General features: G+C 44.1%; 1 protein-coding gene across 2 annotated transcripts in view; it reads right to left on the bottom strand.

Moving 5' to 3' along the window:
• Positions 1–15,954, bottom strand: part of Zmat4 (zinc finger matrin-type 4) — a 393,013-nt gene that overhangs the window by 144,134 nt on the left and 232,925 nt on the right. The gene's annotated exons all lie outside the window — the stretch shown is intronic.

Genomic DNA, 15,954 nt, shown 5'->3' with positions numbered 1-15,954 from the left:
AGAATAATTTCTTTTGATGAGGCTGTGTGTGCCAAGGACAGCCAGGGAGAGAACAGCTAGTTCAAATCTGCTCCCCAGGGTGTGCCCCCACCAAGAATACACATCTTCTGTCAGTGGGTTAATCTCAGGTTGCTTGTTCCCCAAACAACGGATGGAAGTCTGTATTCTATAAAAGTTTGAGACACAAAATAAACTTGGGAAATTGGAATTAAGGACTCAGTGGCTCTCAATCTTGGCTGGGCATTTGAATCAGCTGAGGGAGGTCCAGCTATCATTGTTCTCTAGCCTCACTAACTGGCTTAAAAGGCCCTTGAGTGACAGTAGCTAACAGCAGGCTTTAGAGCTTTGCAGGTGCCTCTCAGGTGCCAACAGTCACCATAGGGGACAGTCTATGGCATGGGTTCACTTTCACAGCAACCTTCCCTAGCAGGTCCCATTAGCTCATTTGCATCCCAGCCGGCACCATGTTCTGCACCAGGCAGGTAGCACACCTCATGAACTTCCATGCCAGAATGGACATATTTTGACCCAGTTTCCCAGAACTATTTTCACTAATTGTATATATGTTGTCCAAGAAGAAAATCATTTAGTCAACTAATAATAAAACAATGTAAACTTTGAAATTAAAATCACACTCAATTCAAATGCATAGCTCTAAGTAAGGTGATTTTATATGGGTTTTCGTTCCTTGTTGGCTTCTGCAACTGTATGAAGATGTGTCTGTAGCCATGCTGGAACTCAAACCTCCTCACTGTTCATATTGTCACATTGCTATCTATCCTGAAAGGGGCTGAACTGGCAAAGGTGAGGCCAGTGTGAAGATGAGTGTCCACGTAGCTGGCCATAGTTCTGTTGTCAATCTAGAGACCCAAGGCTCTTCCAAAGCAGAACAAGATGCCTGATAGAATAATAGGGAGGGTATGTTAGAGCCAGAGAGATGGTTTACAAAGGCAAGCTTCACGGGCTGAAGATTTAAAGCTACTTAAACCGGAAGAAGAGAGGCTGAAGTATGACTTAATAATGCTCAAGAAACACTGGAGATGAGGAAATTTGGCCTGTTGGCCATCTGTTTCCCAAAGCAGCTAGAAAGAAGGAAGCAGAGTGGGCCAGGAAGAGCAGGCCTTCAGAAGAGAGGTACTTAATGACCCCGGATGCTAAGGCGTGTTGACTGTGGTTGGTAACTGAAGGTGGGGTGAGACTTCAGCACCATCGTTTCCAGCGGAACAGGGGAAGGCTGTCAAAGTGAACAGGCTGTGGGACTCAAATGGAACAGAATCTCTCTGGAAACAAGTGGATAAGATGGGATTTGTGTGAACTTGTTCCATCTCTGGATGTAGTATAAACACTTTGAAAAGCAAGATTCTTAAATACTGCACATCAGGATTCATGAAATGTGTGAATTAACTTCCCCCTTTATGTTTAAAAAAAAAAAAAAAAGTATATAGTAAAACGCTTTTACACCCAGAGTTAGCTCCCCCCCCCCCGCCCCAATACTCCGTAAGTATTAGATTTACTAACCGAAAGTGGGAAGCCCAGGCATTCAGATCTCAGCTACTGTACTGGCTGAAAGCAAAATGATGAGGCTAATGATTAGCAGTTCATATTAATCAAGGTTGAATCGTGGGAAGATAAATGGGCTTCAGCTTGTGCCCACTTCTCAGGCAAGTATCTCAAATAGGTAGCAACCTGGTGGCAATCAACCCTACAGATGACTGGGGACTGCCAGCCTCAGTGCCCACCCTAATTTCCCACTCGTGAGGCCTTTGCTCAAAATTCCTGGATCCTGTCTGTAGCCACCCCTACCTAACAACAAGAATCGTGGCCTGCAGAGGGGCTGAAAGACTTACTAGGGTACACTAAATCTCCCCTTTGTGACTCACAATACAACAAAATGCTCTTGAAAATCTTGGGTAAATTTAAAGCTGTGAACTCCCAGGCACTCCATGGACAAGTGGAAATCACTTAGCAGGAAATCCACCAGAGAAGCAGTTTCTTTAAAGCGGAGTTAAAAAGGAAAAAAATAAATAAAGAAGTTGTATACTTCAGTTTTCTTGAGCCAACTTGCTGTTGACTCACTTGATAAAAATGAACATGTTTTCTACTGTATTCTAAACACAAAGCTAAAACCAGGCTTTCCTACCCTAGGGCCCAGTGAACCATTGTATTTATGATGAGTAGTATGAGAAGGGAAGGGATCTGAGTGTGAAAGTGGGGTATGCCCACTGTCGCTGTAAGGAAACCAATGGGCTTTATAGGGACAAGAGAGGAGAGGCAGGGTCCTCAGTATCTATTAATAGAGTTCTGAGCAGCCTAAGAACACTTCAGAGCAGGTATGAGAGGCTCTTCAGAAATGCCCATGGGGAAGCCTTGGTCTCATCTTCCAGAGCTCGGAATGGGGAAGCTGACGCCCTCAATGGGAGTCTCTTACATCCTCAGTGCAAAGCCTGCTGGGGAAGACAGGTGAGAGAGACCCACTTCTAAAAAAGTCCTGGGGCTGAGTGGGCAGTCTGTTGAGGTGAAGTACCCAACCTCACTCACCTGGTGGCCAGTGCTTAATTACAAAGCAGCCCAAGCTTAGAGGCATATTCATAGGCTGTTTCTATGGCCCTGAAGAGAGAGGAGGAACCCCAGGCACTGGTTGGAGCTGGCCTTTTCACCCATCTTCAAGGTCAGAGAAAATTTGAATCTCTTTTCTAAATATCAAGCAAGACCATGCTTACTTCATTCTAGCACAGCTCCTGTTGAGTATGCTTATAAAACCAAGGGGAAACACCATGTTTTGAGGCTGTGGCACTCAAGATCTGTGAGTGTTTCAAGGGGTAAGGATGTTCTGGGTGTTCGCTGCTCATTATTCCAGGTATCATGCCTACTTTGTGAGTGCCTTCTCCGTTTCACAGACTAGACACGGTCTGGGCTCCTACCATTGCTAGGCACATCACAGTTACTTCCAGTTTCACCTAAATAGCAATGCACTCATTCTGTGTGGGCATCCTAAGAGCAACCACATTTCCTGCTGACAGTAACTCGATCATCCTTACTGTTCTGCTGTGCATCACTGTAGACATGGTTAGGGAACTCTTTCTGCAATAGAGGACCAGCCACAGCCAAAAGGCTGCTTAAGTCCTCTATTGTCTCGAAGCTCTCTTGATCACCTGTAGTGGGTAGCCATCCCAGCATTGGCCTGGAAGTTCAAATCCCCATTGAGGCTTCAGTAATGGTCACGCCCACAAGGCGGGGCTGAGGGAGGAAGCTGAAGACCCAGGATCCAGAGGAGAGGTCTCTCTTGGTTCTGGGACCCTGGACGCTGGAGGTAGACCGAGCAGAGTTCTCCAGAGAACACCGCCGGACTGCGCCATACCTTTGCCAGACCCTGCAACCTACCCCTTCATTTGTAAGCTACCCCACAAAATAAACCTCCCTTTTAACTACGTGGAGTGGCCTTAATAATTTCACCAATAATCACCCAAAAGAGAAATGTTGAGTTCATGGCAGTTAAAAGGATTTGTGAGTTATCACTTAAGATAGTAGTTGTATGGTAGTCAACATTCATATGGTACCTCTCATTCACAACAAGATGATCCTCACTGTTCAGTGAGTCATAAATGACAGGCAATTAAACTCCTGAGCCTTCAGGGAACATGATAGATGAGTCTGAAGGCAGGCAAAGCTTCAATCTCCTCTCTGTCAATAACTATATTTTACAGTAGCAACATCAGGGCTGGAAGTCCAATCACCTGTTTATGTGACAATGGGCCTAAGGTCACATGCTCCTAGCGTCACCTCTTGCTGACATCACTAGAGCAATCTTCCAGAGCAAACTTCTCTCGAACACAAACACAAAATTGACTATCAGTTTCAGTGCTGAGATGGACAGCCTTCCCTTCTCATTCTCACAGAACTTGATTGTGTTTGCTTCTTCGTGTCCCATTTTCGCTCTGAACCAGTGGCAAAGTGAGCAACTTCCAAAAAAGGAATTAAGTGTATAGAAGATGATCAAATTCCAGAGTTTGGCCTTGCAGGGAGGGAGGGAGGACAGTAGTTACAGTGTTAAAACCCTTAACTTGGGCCAAACATTGATCATGTATCTTCAGTCAAAATGCAAGAATCCAGCCAACTTGATCTAATTATTGTTCCAAACCTACTGTGATCCAGAGGACAAGTCATGTGCAAAAGTCCTCAACTCATCTCATGCACAGGGCTGACACAATTAAGCCCTAGTGACCAGAAAGTGGTCCAGAAACTGAGTGGTATGATCACCAAATGATGTCCTAAAGGGATAACTACAAGAAAAGAGTATTTCTGCTGACAACCACCTGCACCTCCTGGATGGACAATTCTACCCTCTAAGTTTCAGGTCCCAGAAAAGGAAAATGAGATGATTTGCAATTCTACACAGCTATTTCTTATATTTGTGCGTAGGTATGAAAACAAGTATTGAGACAGATTATGCCAAGCAATCCAAGTAACCTGAATCAGAGGCTAGAAATGCAATGGTATATAAAATCTTATATGCAAATAGGAGGTGTGGATAGAACCTGGAGGGCATACATTATTCAACATTTGAATTTATGTAACTTTCAAACAGACCTAGAATACCCTGATCTTTATTCATTCCACAGAGAACTCAAATAAGCAAGTCTGTGTTTCGCATGGAAATTCATGGAAGATCTGTGAAGCTCTGTTGCCTTTCTCCCAGGGAACAAAGATGAAAAGGAATGCACAGTCAATACACACACTGAAGCTGAGTGGCCGAGGCCATAGCTGATTTGTTCCCATTCCCGTACTGCTCATTGACCCTACAAACGAAAACTGATCCATTTCAGGCATATAAATATCTGTCCTTGTGGCTGTACTGCTTTTGATCTACCTAGAGAGAGCCCTAGAGTTTGAACTGCTGTCCTCAGGAAGTGAGTCAAAACCAGCACGTCATTTCATGAAGCATTACATACCATCAGAGAGCAGAGCAAAGTCCTGGTACCTACAACCCTCTTACCTTTTGTTTTTCAATTCTGACTGTATGCAATGCAAGTTTCTCACTTGCAGGGCGCTGCTGCTTCCTCCTCTTCCTCCTCTTCCTCCTCTTCCTCCTCTTCCTCCTCTTCCTCCCCTTCCTCCCCTTCCTCCCCTTCCTCCCCTTCCTCCCCTTCCTCCCCTTCCTCCCCTTCCTCCCCTTCCTCCCCTTCCTCCCCTTCCTCCCCTTCCTCCCCTTCCTCCCCTTCCTCCCCTTCCTCCCCTTCCTCCTCTTCCTCCTCTTCCTCCTCCTCCTGCTCCTCCTGCTCTTCCTCCTCCTCTTCTTCCTCCTCCTCTTCAGTTAGATGGTCCTAATAATAATACATTACTATGCTCTATGCTTGACAAAACACAAAAGATTAAATGAAACAAAGAGTCTGATGCTTCTGATATAATAGCTTTACAATTACCAGCTTTGGTTACTGATTTTATTATTATTAAGCTAGAGTCCATCTACTCAGCTTCACATAGTTTAACCGTATTTAGAATGTTTTCAAATGTTAGTTTTTATTTCATTGCAGAGTAATGAGCAGACTTTTTGAAGCTTAATATTTGGAAATGAATATAGGGTAATTTTTGCTGGGTATATACATAGTCACTCCTCATTATTCATGGTAGGTTTTCAATTGTAACCAGACATTGAACAATGAATGATGAGCCACTTCTATAGAGGAAGCTCATGACAAGGCTCCTATGAGCTTGTGGTCACATTTTGATACAACACATAATCTTGTTGTGCATTTGTTTATGACACATTACTTAATGCACGCAGTGAATCCATGGCCAGCTGTGCTCTAACTAAAGCTCAAAAGAACCAGAACTATTGCTTGTATTTTCTCTACAAGGTCATTTCCACCTGCTTGCCTTAAGAACATTAAATAGCACCTCAGTACAACCCTTGAGGCAATTATAAATGGCAGAGTCACCATGAAAAATCATAGTCAAAGACTTTATCCTCAAAAGAAAGTAAAAATAGGACAGTGCTAAGAGTGTGAGAGCTGACCCAGAAGGCTAGAGTGTTGCCTTGCCCAGCCTCAGTCTGGATCTTTTTCATGGGGGTGACTCAGATTGCTTATAGTTCTGTCCATGCGTGGGAATGACTACAAGGTTCTCTGGAAGCTGATGCATTTCAGTGAATCTTTATTCACCACTGATAAGGGTCGACTTGCATGCTGATATACACTATGTGTATTTATACAGGACAAACTATTCACTCTAAATGTAACAGGAGATAGATACCACACCAGGCTTTTCACACCAGGCTTTTCTGAATGTATCATCTGCCTTATTGTCCTCGGTCTACAATTCATTTGAGGGCTGGCGTGCAAACAAAACTTACGAAAGCAGCATAGGTAACACAGAAATTAAACCCGGGTCTGCCTTCGGAGGCTGTGTTTGTGTCTTGGATTGCACTCTCTACCATCTATTTTTAAGGGAAGGCCATTTGTAAACTCAAGAAAGTGAGCAAGTAAGCCTACCACTATCTTTGAACTTTCACCAACACTACACAGCTGAAAATGAAGACATCAATATTGAAAGGCCTATTGTTATTATAATGCTTTCTCCGAATTTTTGTATCTCTAACAGATATTTATTCAATGTGCCAAAAACTGTAGAAGCACTGCAGCAGACCTGGGGCAATAGCGTCATGCTCCCTGCTAGGCATGTCTCAGGAATGCACTGCTGGTGTTTTCCAGTATGTTAAAACAGGCACTACAGCAACTTCAAAAATGAAAGAATGGTTATTGCAAGCTTTAGTGTCATTACTGCCAGGCTAATGATGTTTGGGAATTATAGAAAACCCTGGGCTCAAGATCTACTTTTTCTGTGATAGATGCATTCATAAAAAGCTTCCAGGTGAAACAGGACTCTGAAGGGACAATGCATCAGCAGGATAGATTAAGCTCTCTGGTAAAATCGACGCTCAACTCCAAAGTAGCACACTAAAGGCTTGCTTCTCATTCTTGCAGAGTTGCATGTCCTCTTCCATTCTGTAGCCTGGCCTTACAGGATACCTATATTATACCTATTCACAATCAACTTCATGTCTAGGCTAGGAGGTGAGTAGGTTTCACAGAAGCAATGTGTTTGCCATAAGCACTTATAAACCCTCTAATACAAGACATTATTTCACCCAACCATTCAGATGTATCCAAAAGCTAAACTTCCTACTTCAATTTATGGCAGAACATGAAAGATGCCTGTAAAGATGCCTTTCTAGGTTACAGATTTTTTCTTTCAAATGTTTTGTTTGCTCTATTTTTGTTTGTTGCCATTTTGGTTTTTCAAGACAGGGTTTCTCTGTGTAGCCATGGGGGTCCTGGAATACCAGGCTAGCCTCAAACTCAGATATCTGCCTGCCTCTGCCTCCCTGATTACTGGGATTAATCCACGCTGTGGATATCACTCTATATGCTGTGAATGTGTTGCTCTGATTGGTTGATAAATAAAATGCCAATTGGCCAGTAGCCAAGCAGGAAGTATAGTATAGGTGGGATAAGCAGAGAGAATTCTGGGAAGAGGAAGGCTGGGTCAGGAGTCACTAGGCAGACACAGAGAAAGCAAGATGTAAAAGTACTGGTAAGCCAAAAGCCACATGGCAACTTACAGATTAGTAGAAATGGGTTAATTTAAGATATAAGAACTATATAACAAGAAGACTGCCATAGCCATACAGTTTATAAGTAATATAAGTCTCTGTGTGTTTACTTGGGTCTGAGCTGCTGCAGGAGCAGGGTGGACACAGGAAAACTTCAGCTACAACTCTTTTTTCCAAAAGTATTTTAATGATAATTTTAATTATTGAATTTATAATATAATTACACAATTCACCACTATTTCTTTCCTCTTTCTAACCCTTCCCAAGTAACCCTGTTGAGCACTCTAAAATTCATGGACTTTTTTCTTAAATTGGTGTGTGTGTGTGTGTGTGTGTGTGTATACATTCATATGTACACACATATGTACATGTATATTATATATATGTTATATGTGCATATATGTGTGTATATATATATATATACACACATACCTGCTACCAATGAGCTGCATCTTCACACCATAATTAGCTATTTTGATTCATCTTCTCTGCCAGGTTTTTGTGACTCTGCACACCAGCCTGCACTTTTACATTCAGACTTGTCTTCTTGTACGAGCTAAACACCAAGTTCTATTTTTCTATCATGAAAATCATGGCAGCCAAGTTGGTGTCTGGGAATGTACCAGAATAGAGAATAACTGTGGAGATATGGCTCCTTGATGATGTGAATTTATAGACCAACTGGCAAAGTAAAGTAACCCAGTGGATTTGCCTTGGACGACAAACAATAGAACAGCTCATGTGCAGAATTGTATGTCCTAGAGAAAAGTTCAGAACAGAAGAAGTAAAACTCAGCTACATCTGTGGAATGGACAGAGCCGTTTATGGTGCCAAGCCCTCCACTAATAAACCCTGGGACTAAGCTATGGCTTATGCAAAGCCCACAATGTAGTCGCTGAGATTTCTAGAAGCCATGAGGGATCCTAAAGACTAGTGGATTCCCTCTACAAGATTTAGCAGGATGGGAGGTGATTAAATACACAACAGGAAGTGTGAAGGGCATCTCAGATGTGGACTTGCTACAGGGAAGGCACATTCAGGAGTGGAGATTCAGAAGCTGTCCATAACATTTAGGAAGGCATGGTAACAAAGAAAAAGGCAGCGAATTTGGAGGACTTAATGGGAGATTAGCATGTATCCTATCAGAAAAGCAGTGGTCAATGGTTATACACAGGGGCGGGGGGAGTAACTGAACCTGAGGAGGAAGATCCAGAAGAACATACACCTCCAGCTTCTCCAACATTTCCTGCCCACGGTCATGGCTGCCCCTAGGTTGTATCTGTGGGTCCCAAGGAAATAACAATGTGAATTACACATAAGGTCAACAGTTCAGCTACTTGTCAGTCCAATTACCGGTTCTCCATTGTACCTGTGACAAACTATCACATATTTTGTGGTTTCAATAACACAGATCTGCAATTTTACCATTCTGTCAGTCAGGACCATGAAATGGACCTCAATAGCAAAAATCTATATTGTCAGGAAATTCTAGAAGAGAACCCTTGCTTTCTCCAGCTCCACCGGCACCTGAATAATGGTGGAGCCTTCCCACTGAAGCACTCTGACTGACCCTTGCCTCCCTCTTTCACTTTGGAATACACTGGTGATTACATTGGGTCCACCAGGCTATTGCAGAATAATCTCCTAGTTTCAAAGTTGATGAACTAGCCATTGTAATTCCACCTGAAACGTTGATTCCCTGCCATAAAACCTGTCTGTACAGGTCCCAGGAGAACATTATTTCACCCTCAGCAGCCTGCAATCATGTTGCTGGAGCCCCACCCATGTCAGACATGATGCCATCTAACTTGCCATGTGGGAATATCATTGCACAGCTATGGGTCAATACAGCAGGGGAGACTGTCTGTACAGGAGCCAAGGAGGAAGCCATCACGCACTTCATAGCATGGAGGATGTCTCTGGCATGTTTGATACTTATCCTGTAGCACAAGCAGGGGAGGAGTGGTTCCTATGTAAGCCATGGACTTTGGTATCAAGCGTCCAGCTTTTTAATCATGTAAGGACAGGGATCATTCTATATATCTGAGACACAGATCCTCTTTGAAGCCCTGATACTGGTATCTGATTCCCTATTTCATCCTGAATTTTTGTCTTGAAGACTACTCCCTATTGCTTCTATCTGCTGGTCTAGAATTTTAACTTTTGTTTGGCATTCCTTTTTCTTAAAGCCTTACTTACTTCCCAGATCTTGATTGTCTTTATGGCTCCAAGGCCCTCCCCATCCTTAAGTCCCCAGATCCTCCCTTTCATGCCCACCAGAATCACCTCCCCCTTCCCAGTAGCTTCAAGTGCCAGGCCCTACACCTCAGCCCACAAAACACAGCTCAGAAAGTCATGTCCTAAGAGATTTAATGCAATGGCTTTTTGTGTTCTAGACAAGGCAGCAGATAAACAAATCGGGGGCTCTGCAAGTGGAAGGGAACCAAGCTCTTCCCTCGACAAGAACCCTGCAAGAACAGTGAGATATATGCAAATGTATGCACAGCAGCAGAAGAAACAACAGACAGAAGACTGGAGCTGGGGTGGAGAGGAGACTGTGCTGACACCGACAACCAGAATATATAAAAACTGACTCTGGGAGCACTGAGCGGAGCTCCCATCCATGGTCCTGACTTTGTGTTCTCTTCAGCCATCCCGTCAGTGGCTGCCAACATATCTGCAGGGGGCAGTAGGCAGAAAGTCTCAGGTTTGGAGGGCTTTGAAAAGTCATCTAAGCTAAGCACTAACTGTTGCTGGAACCCCAGCTGGAACAGCCCCGAGAAGCAGCCTACAGACGGCATCAAGAGCTCCCACATTCTCACTCTGCCTGTGAGCCTCTCTGGATATCAACAGACTCCTCCTTGTCTTTAGCTCCCACCAAACTCTCCAGTTTTCTGCCCACTCACTGGTTATATCTGTTGCTCTCAGGCACATGCACAAACACACATATGCACACAGAACACATGCCCCATAATTATAGCTCTTTCCGATGAGAGCTTTTTAAGAGACTTCCCCCAAAGTGATGTATTTTACATCCTTAACAGTCCCAACTCCTTTATATTTACCCTCCAAGAAGAGGATTTTCATGGTATACTTTTCTTCTAGTTTGGATCCTAAATTCCTCCAAAGGCCTGTGTCCCTGGCTCTTGTGAAAAGTGGTAGAAGCTAGTGAGAAATCTTCAGGTTATCAGGTATGTACCTTGGAATGTCGTAGTAGGGTTTAGACTCCTTAGCTTTCTATACCAAGAGAGGGGCACTTCTGTCCCACCACACACTTCCACAGTGACTTCTTACCTCCCTTGTAGAGGCTGAAACCTTAATTCTGGGGGGCCCAAACATTGGGAGCCCCCTCCCCACCCCTGAAAACACTGTGCAAGTCATGCATGGACTCACAGATACTGCTGTTAGAGCTGCAAGAGACTAAATTCACCCTGGATTTGGAATTCAATAACAGCCACTCATGACTGTTCCAGGATCTCAGGATGCTGGTTACACTGTGAACAAGCCTGTCTCTTTCCCTGTCCCAGGCTCCCAGGGCACTGCCACAACCCATCAATAAAATCAGTGAACCTCTCCATCTTGCCCTGTAGTGTCTCCTCAGCACCAAGCAGCCCTCAGCAAGAATTGACTGGAGAAAAGCAAGCCCAAAGGGCAAATTGTGATTTGCAAATTACCTGTTCATTCAAATGCATTTCCCCCTAAGATTCTCTTTTCTTTAGAGGATGAGAGAGTCAGGGAAGGGTTCAAAAAACATCTTAAAAAAAAAAAAACTTTTAAAATCATCTTGTTTTTACTTAAAATTGGTCTATACGTCTTTTTTCCCCAATTGTAAATTAGAATGTCATTGTCCTGTTGCTATAGTGACAGCTGACACAGCCTTCTGCTCTCTGGCCTCTCTTTGCACAGCCCAAATTCTCAGGGCTCACTGCAGATGATAGGATATGGCAGCATAGATCTCCCTTCCCATCTGGGCATGATCTGTACCCCAAGTTCTTTGTCCCTGTGATCACATGGTAGTCAAGCCTCTCTCCTTGTGTTCTTGTCTGTACAGCTGTGTCCAGACCAGAGACTCTGGGACACAAACCAAGAAGATGTAGAACTGGTTTGTGGTCCAGTGGTCCAGTGGGGCTGGCCAGGCATTTCAGAAGTCCTTATAAAGAAGTTCTCATCTGAAGAAGGCAACTCAAAGGGCAGTGAGTCCTCAAGAGTGCTCAGCTGATGTGCGGTCAATGTACAGATGTAGGTGGAAGAAACAGTGACTCATGGGTCCTCACTGTCCATCTCCATCAGATGGAGCAGCATAAAGAAGCAAAGAGCTCTCCTCCAATTATGCCTCCAGAGATCACTGGGGTTTGAGAGGCTATTTTTCATGACATGGCGGCATCAGAGGCATACCTGAGCAGGGAATTGCTTCTCTCTGGCATTGCGATCCAGTTGACTGGGTTTTACATGCCACTTTTTCCCTTTAGATTTCATCACAGATATTTCAAGCCAGCCAAGCTGACTAGACAGTACTGGCCCCTGTGTACAAGTGCACAGGGAAACCTCAGGACTGAGCCCTCTCTACGTTGCTGCTGGGATAGAAAGGCTATGGCCTGCAAAGGAAGGCAATGTTGTGGCAGATGAGGAATACACAGCAACTCCAGATGCCCTGGCTTGGGTCTTCTCTAGCTTCTAAGGTCTTGCTGTCACAATAACTGGGTTTGTGCTTTTGACCAAACCTCAACAAAGTCCTTCTTCAACCTGACACCTGCTCTTTAACTGTTGTCCACCCGTGATCCTCTTTTTCTTTTTCTTCTTATTCTCTCATATATTACATCCTGACTGTAATTTCCCCTCCCTCCCCACCCCCTAAGTTTCACACCCTCATTTCTCTTCTCCCCCAGATCCAAACCCCTCTGGTTCCCCTCAGAAAAGAGGAGAACTTTCAGGGACATCAAGCAAACACAGCATAATATGCTACAATAAGCCCAGGCATATCCCATCACTTCAAGGCTGGATGAGGCAACCTAGTAAGAGGAAAAGTGTCCCATAAGTAAGAAAAAGAGTGGGCAACCTCCCCCTCTTCCACTGTTAGGAATCCAAAAAGAACACCAAACTTTACATATATTCAGGTGACCTAGGGCAGACCCCTACAGGCTCCCTGATCTCAGCAAGCCCCCATGAGTCCCAGTCAATTGATTCTGTGGGTCATGTTCTTGTGGTGTCCCTGACCCCTCTGGTTCCTCCAATCCTTCCTCCCCTTCCTTTGCAGGACTCCTCAAGCTCTGCCTAACATTTGGCTGTGGGATTCTGCATTTGCTGCCATCGGTTTCTAGCTGAAGTCTCCCTGGTCTCTTTGATGAAGACACTGCTAGGCTCTGGTCCCAAAACACTCTGCAGGCAGGACAAGCTGTAGGTCTTGTAGGTCGAAGGTTTTGTGCCTGGGTTGGTGTCTTAAGCCCTCCAGCTGAGGCCTTGTCTGGTTACAGAAGATGGCCAGTTCAGGCTCTTTGTCCTCCATTACTAGTCTTTGCTAGGGTTACTCTAGTAGGTTCCATGGAGCTTTCACTGCACTAGGTTTCCATCTCACCCCGAAATACCCAATTCCAGTTGTTTCTCCCAGTGTTTTTGCCCCCACTACCCAGTTGACTCCTCCTGTTCCCACCCCCACCAGCCCCCAATCCATCAACAAAATCTATTGTATTTCCCCTTACCAAGGAGATCTTTGCAACTCACCTTAGGCCCTCCTTGTTACTTAGCCTCTCTGGGTCTGTGGATTACAGTATGATTGTCTTTTACTTTACAGCTAATAACCACTGACAAGTGTGCATATACCATAATGGATGTACTGGGTGTTTCTGTGTGTCAACTTGACACAAGCTAGAATCATCAGAGGAAGGAGCCTCAGCTGAGAAAATGCCCCCTTGAGATCCAGCTGTAAGGCATTTTCTCATTTAGCAATCAATAGGGAAGGGCCCAGCCCATGAAGGGTGGTATCATCCCTGAGCAGGTAGTCCTGGGTTCTGTAAGAAAGCAGGCTGAGCAAGCCAGAGAAAACAAGTCAGTAAGCAGCTTTCCTCCATAGCCTCTGCATCAGCTCCTGCCTCCAGGTTCCTGTCCTGCTTGAGTTTCTGTCCTGACTTCCTTCAGTGATGAACAGCCATGTTGAACCAAATAAACCCTTTCCTCCCCAACTTGCTCTCTGGTCATGGTGTTTTGTCACAGCAACAGAAACCCTGACTAAGACAATGGCATCCCTTCTTATTTTCCTTAAACCCCAGAACTGCAGTCCTGCTGTCAAGCACTACATGTGTCCTGCTTGGTCATGCAAGTCCTCTGCAGCCACACTAGCATGCTACCCTTTATTCCATCCATGTTGTAACCTTTAGCCTTGGCCACACCTCTCCGTGCCTATTTCTGTGCCTTAATTTAATTTCACATATCAGCCATGGGTTCCCCTTTCCTACCCCCTCCACCCCACCCCCATCTTCCCCCCAGCCCCTCCCCTCCATTCCTATCTCCTCCAGGGCCAAGACTACCCTGGGGATTCAATTCAACCTTGTGGATTCAGTACAGGCAAGTCCAGTCCCTTCCTTTCAGGCTGAGCAATGTGTCCCTGTGTAAGCCCCAGGTTCCAAACAGCCAGCTCATGCACTAAGGACAGGTCCGGGTCTCACTGCCTGGGTGCCTCCCAAACAGTTCAAGCTATTCAATTGTCTCACTTATCCAGAGGGCCTGATCCAGTTGGGGGCTCCACAGCTTTTGGTTCATAATTCATGTGTTTCCATTAGTTTGGCTATTTGTCCCTGTGCTTTTCCAATCTTGGTCTCAACAATTCACATTCTTACAGTCCCTCCTCTTTCTAGACAATTGAATTCCTGGAGCTCCACCTGGGGCCTGGCCAAGGGTCTCTGCATCCACTTCCATCAGTTATTGGATGAGAGTTCCAGCACAACCATTAGGGTGTTTGGCCATCTGATCACCAGACTAGGTCAGATCAGGCTTTCTCTCAACCATTGCCAGCAGTCTACAGTGTTTATTCTTTTAATGTTTTAGTATATCTGTTTATGGGGAGGCATGCCTGCCACAGTGTATGTGTAGAGGTCAAAGTTTAAGTTCTCTCCTCCCACCACAGAGGTCCAGGAATCAAACTCAGGTACTCAGGCTTGGTAATGATTTACCCTCTAAGCTGTCATGCCAGCCCTTGTCTTTGGAATATATTGAGCGTTAATAGGAAACCCTTGAGTTCTATGTCCTAGTTCTGGGATTCTTTGAGTTCAGAAAAATGACCCAGTCCTTCATTTTCTTGAAGATGGATACAAAATCACAAAGAACTATTTTTGGCATGTGGTAGTTTTGATAAAGAAATAATCGTTTTCCCATTTGCTAACCAATGCAATCAACAAATATACAGCCCCTCTCCTTCCATCACCACTTATTTAACATCACTATTCTGCTTAGGTAAAGAGAACACACCAGCTAGTTACTCATTCACACAAAGAACAGAGAAAAATTTTCCAGTGACTGTTTCTCTGTGGTGTCTATTTTAAGAGATTTGATGATGTGTAGGTCACAAGGTTAGTGCCCTAACATTTCAGAGAACAAGCATCTCACTAGAACACAGATTGATCAATGCCACATCACGTAGAGGCTCCAAAATAAGCTGCACTCCCTCCCAGACAAAACCATCCTACACAGGAATGTCACATCCACCTCCAAGACAACAACGCGCTTCACTCAAACTAAGCTGGAAAATGAAGTGAAAGGATTCCTTGCCATTTGCTCAGCAAAAGAAGACAGTTGTTTAAGAAAAACTCCAGGGAAGTAAAAGCCAAGCATTGTTTCAGACACTCTCTCGTTTCCAAAATACCATTTAAAAATAATTACACCCACGATTTATGCACGATTCATTAGACAGCAAGATAAAATGTATTACTAAATTTTAATTGCACTGCAAGAGTAGACATAATGAAAAATATCCCCTAACTTCTTGGGATTATAACCCAGTGCAGTAACATCTTCATCAAGATATAAATCTTGACCAAATAGTTTTAGAGTTACTAAATTATTTTTTAAAAAAAGTTTTAGCTTCATGATTTGATAAACCAAAGACATTCTTTAGTTAAGTATTTACAAGGTCAAGTAATCTGCTATCAATATTTGTTACTGATGAAAGTTAATAGGTTTGAATCATGGCTTCCCCAGTAATGATGGCAGGAATATCATAAACACACACTCATCTCCAAACTAAAGAGGCTTCAAAGACTACAGTTGCCATCATTGCCTCCCCTGTGCCAGACTAAGAATATACAATGTAATAACTCCCTGCTGTATGTAAAACACAAATGTAAAGGATGGTACTG

Source organism: Onychomys torridus, chromosome 17 (assembly GCF_903995425.1).
Source record: "Onychomys torridus chromosome 17, mOncTor1.1, whole genome shotgun sequence".
NCBI classification, from domain to species: Eukaryota; Metazoa; Chordata; class Mammalia; order Rodentia; family Cricetidae; genus Onychomys; species Onychomys torridus.
The sequence above is the reverse complement of the archived record's forward strand: the minus strand, read 5'-3'. Positions and strand labels throughout refer to the sequence as shown.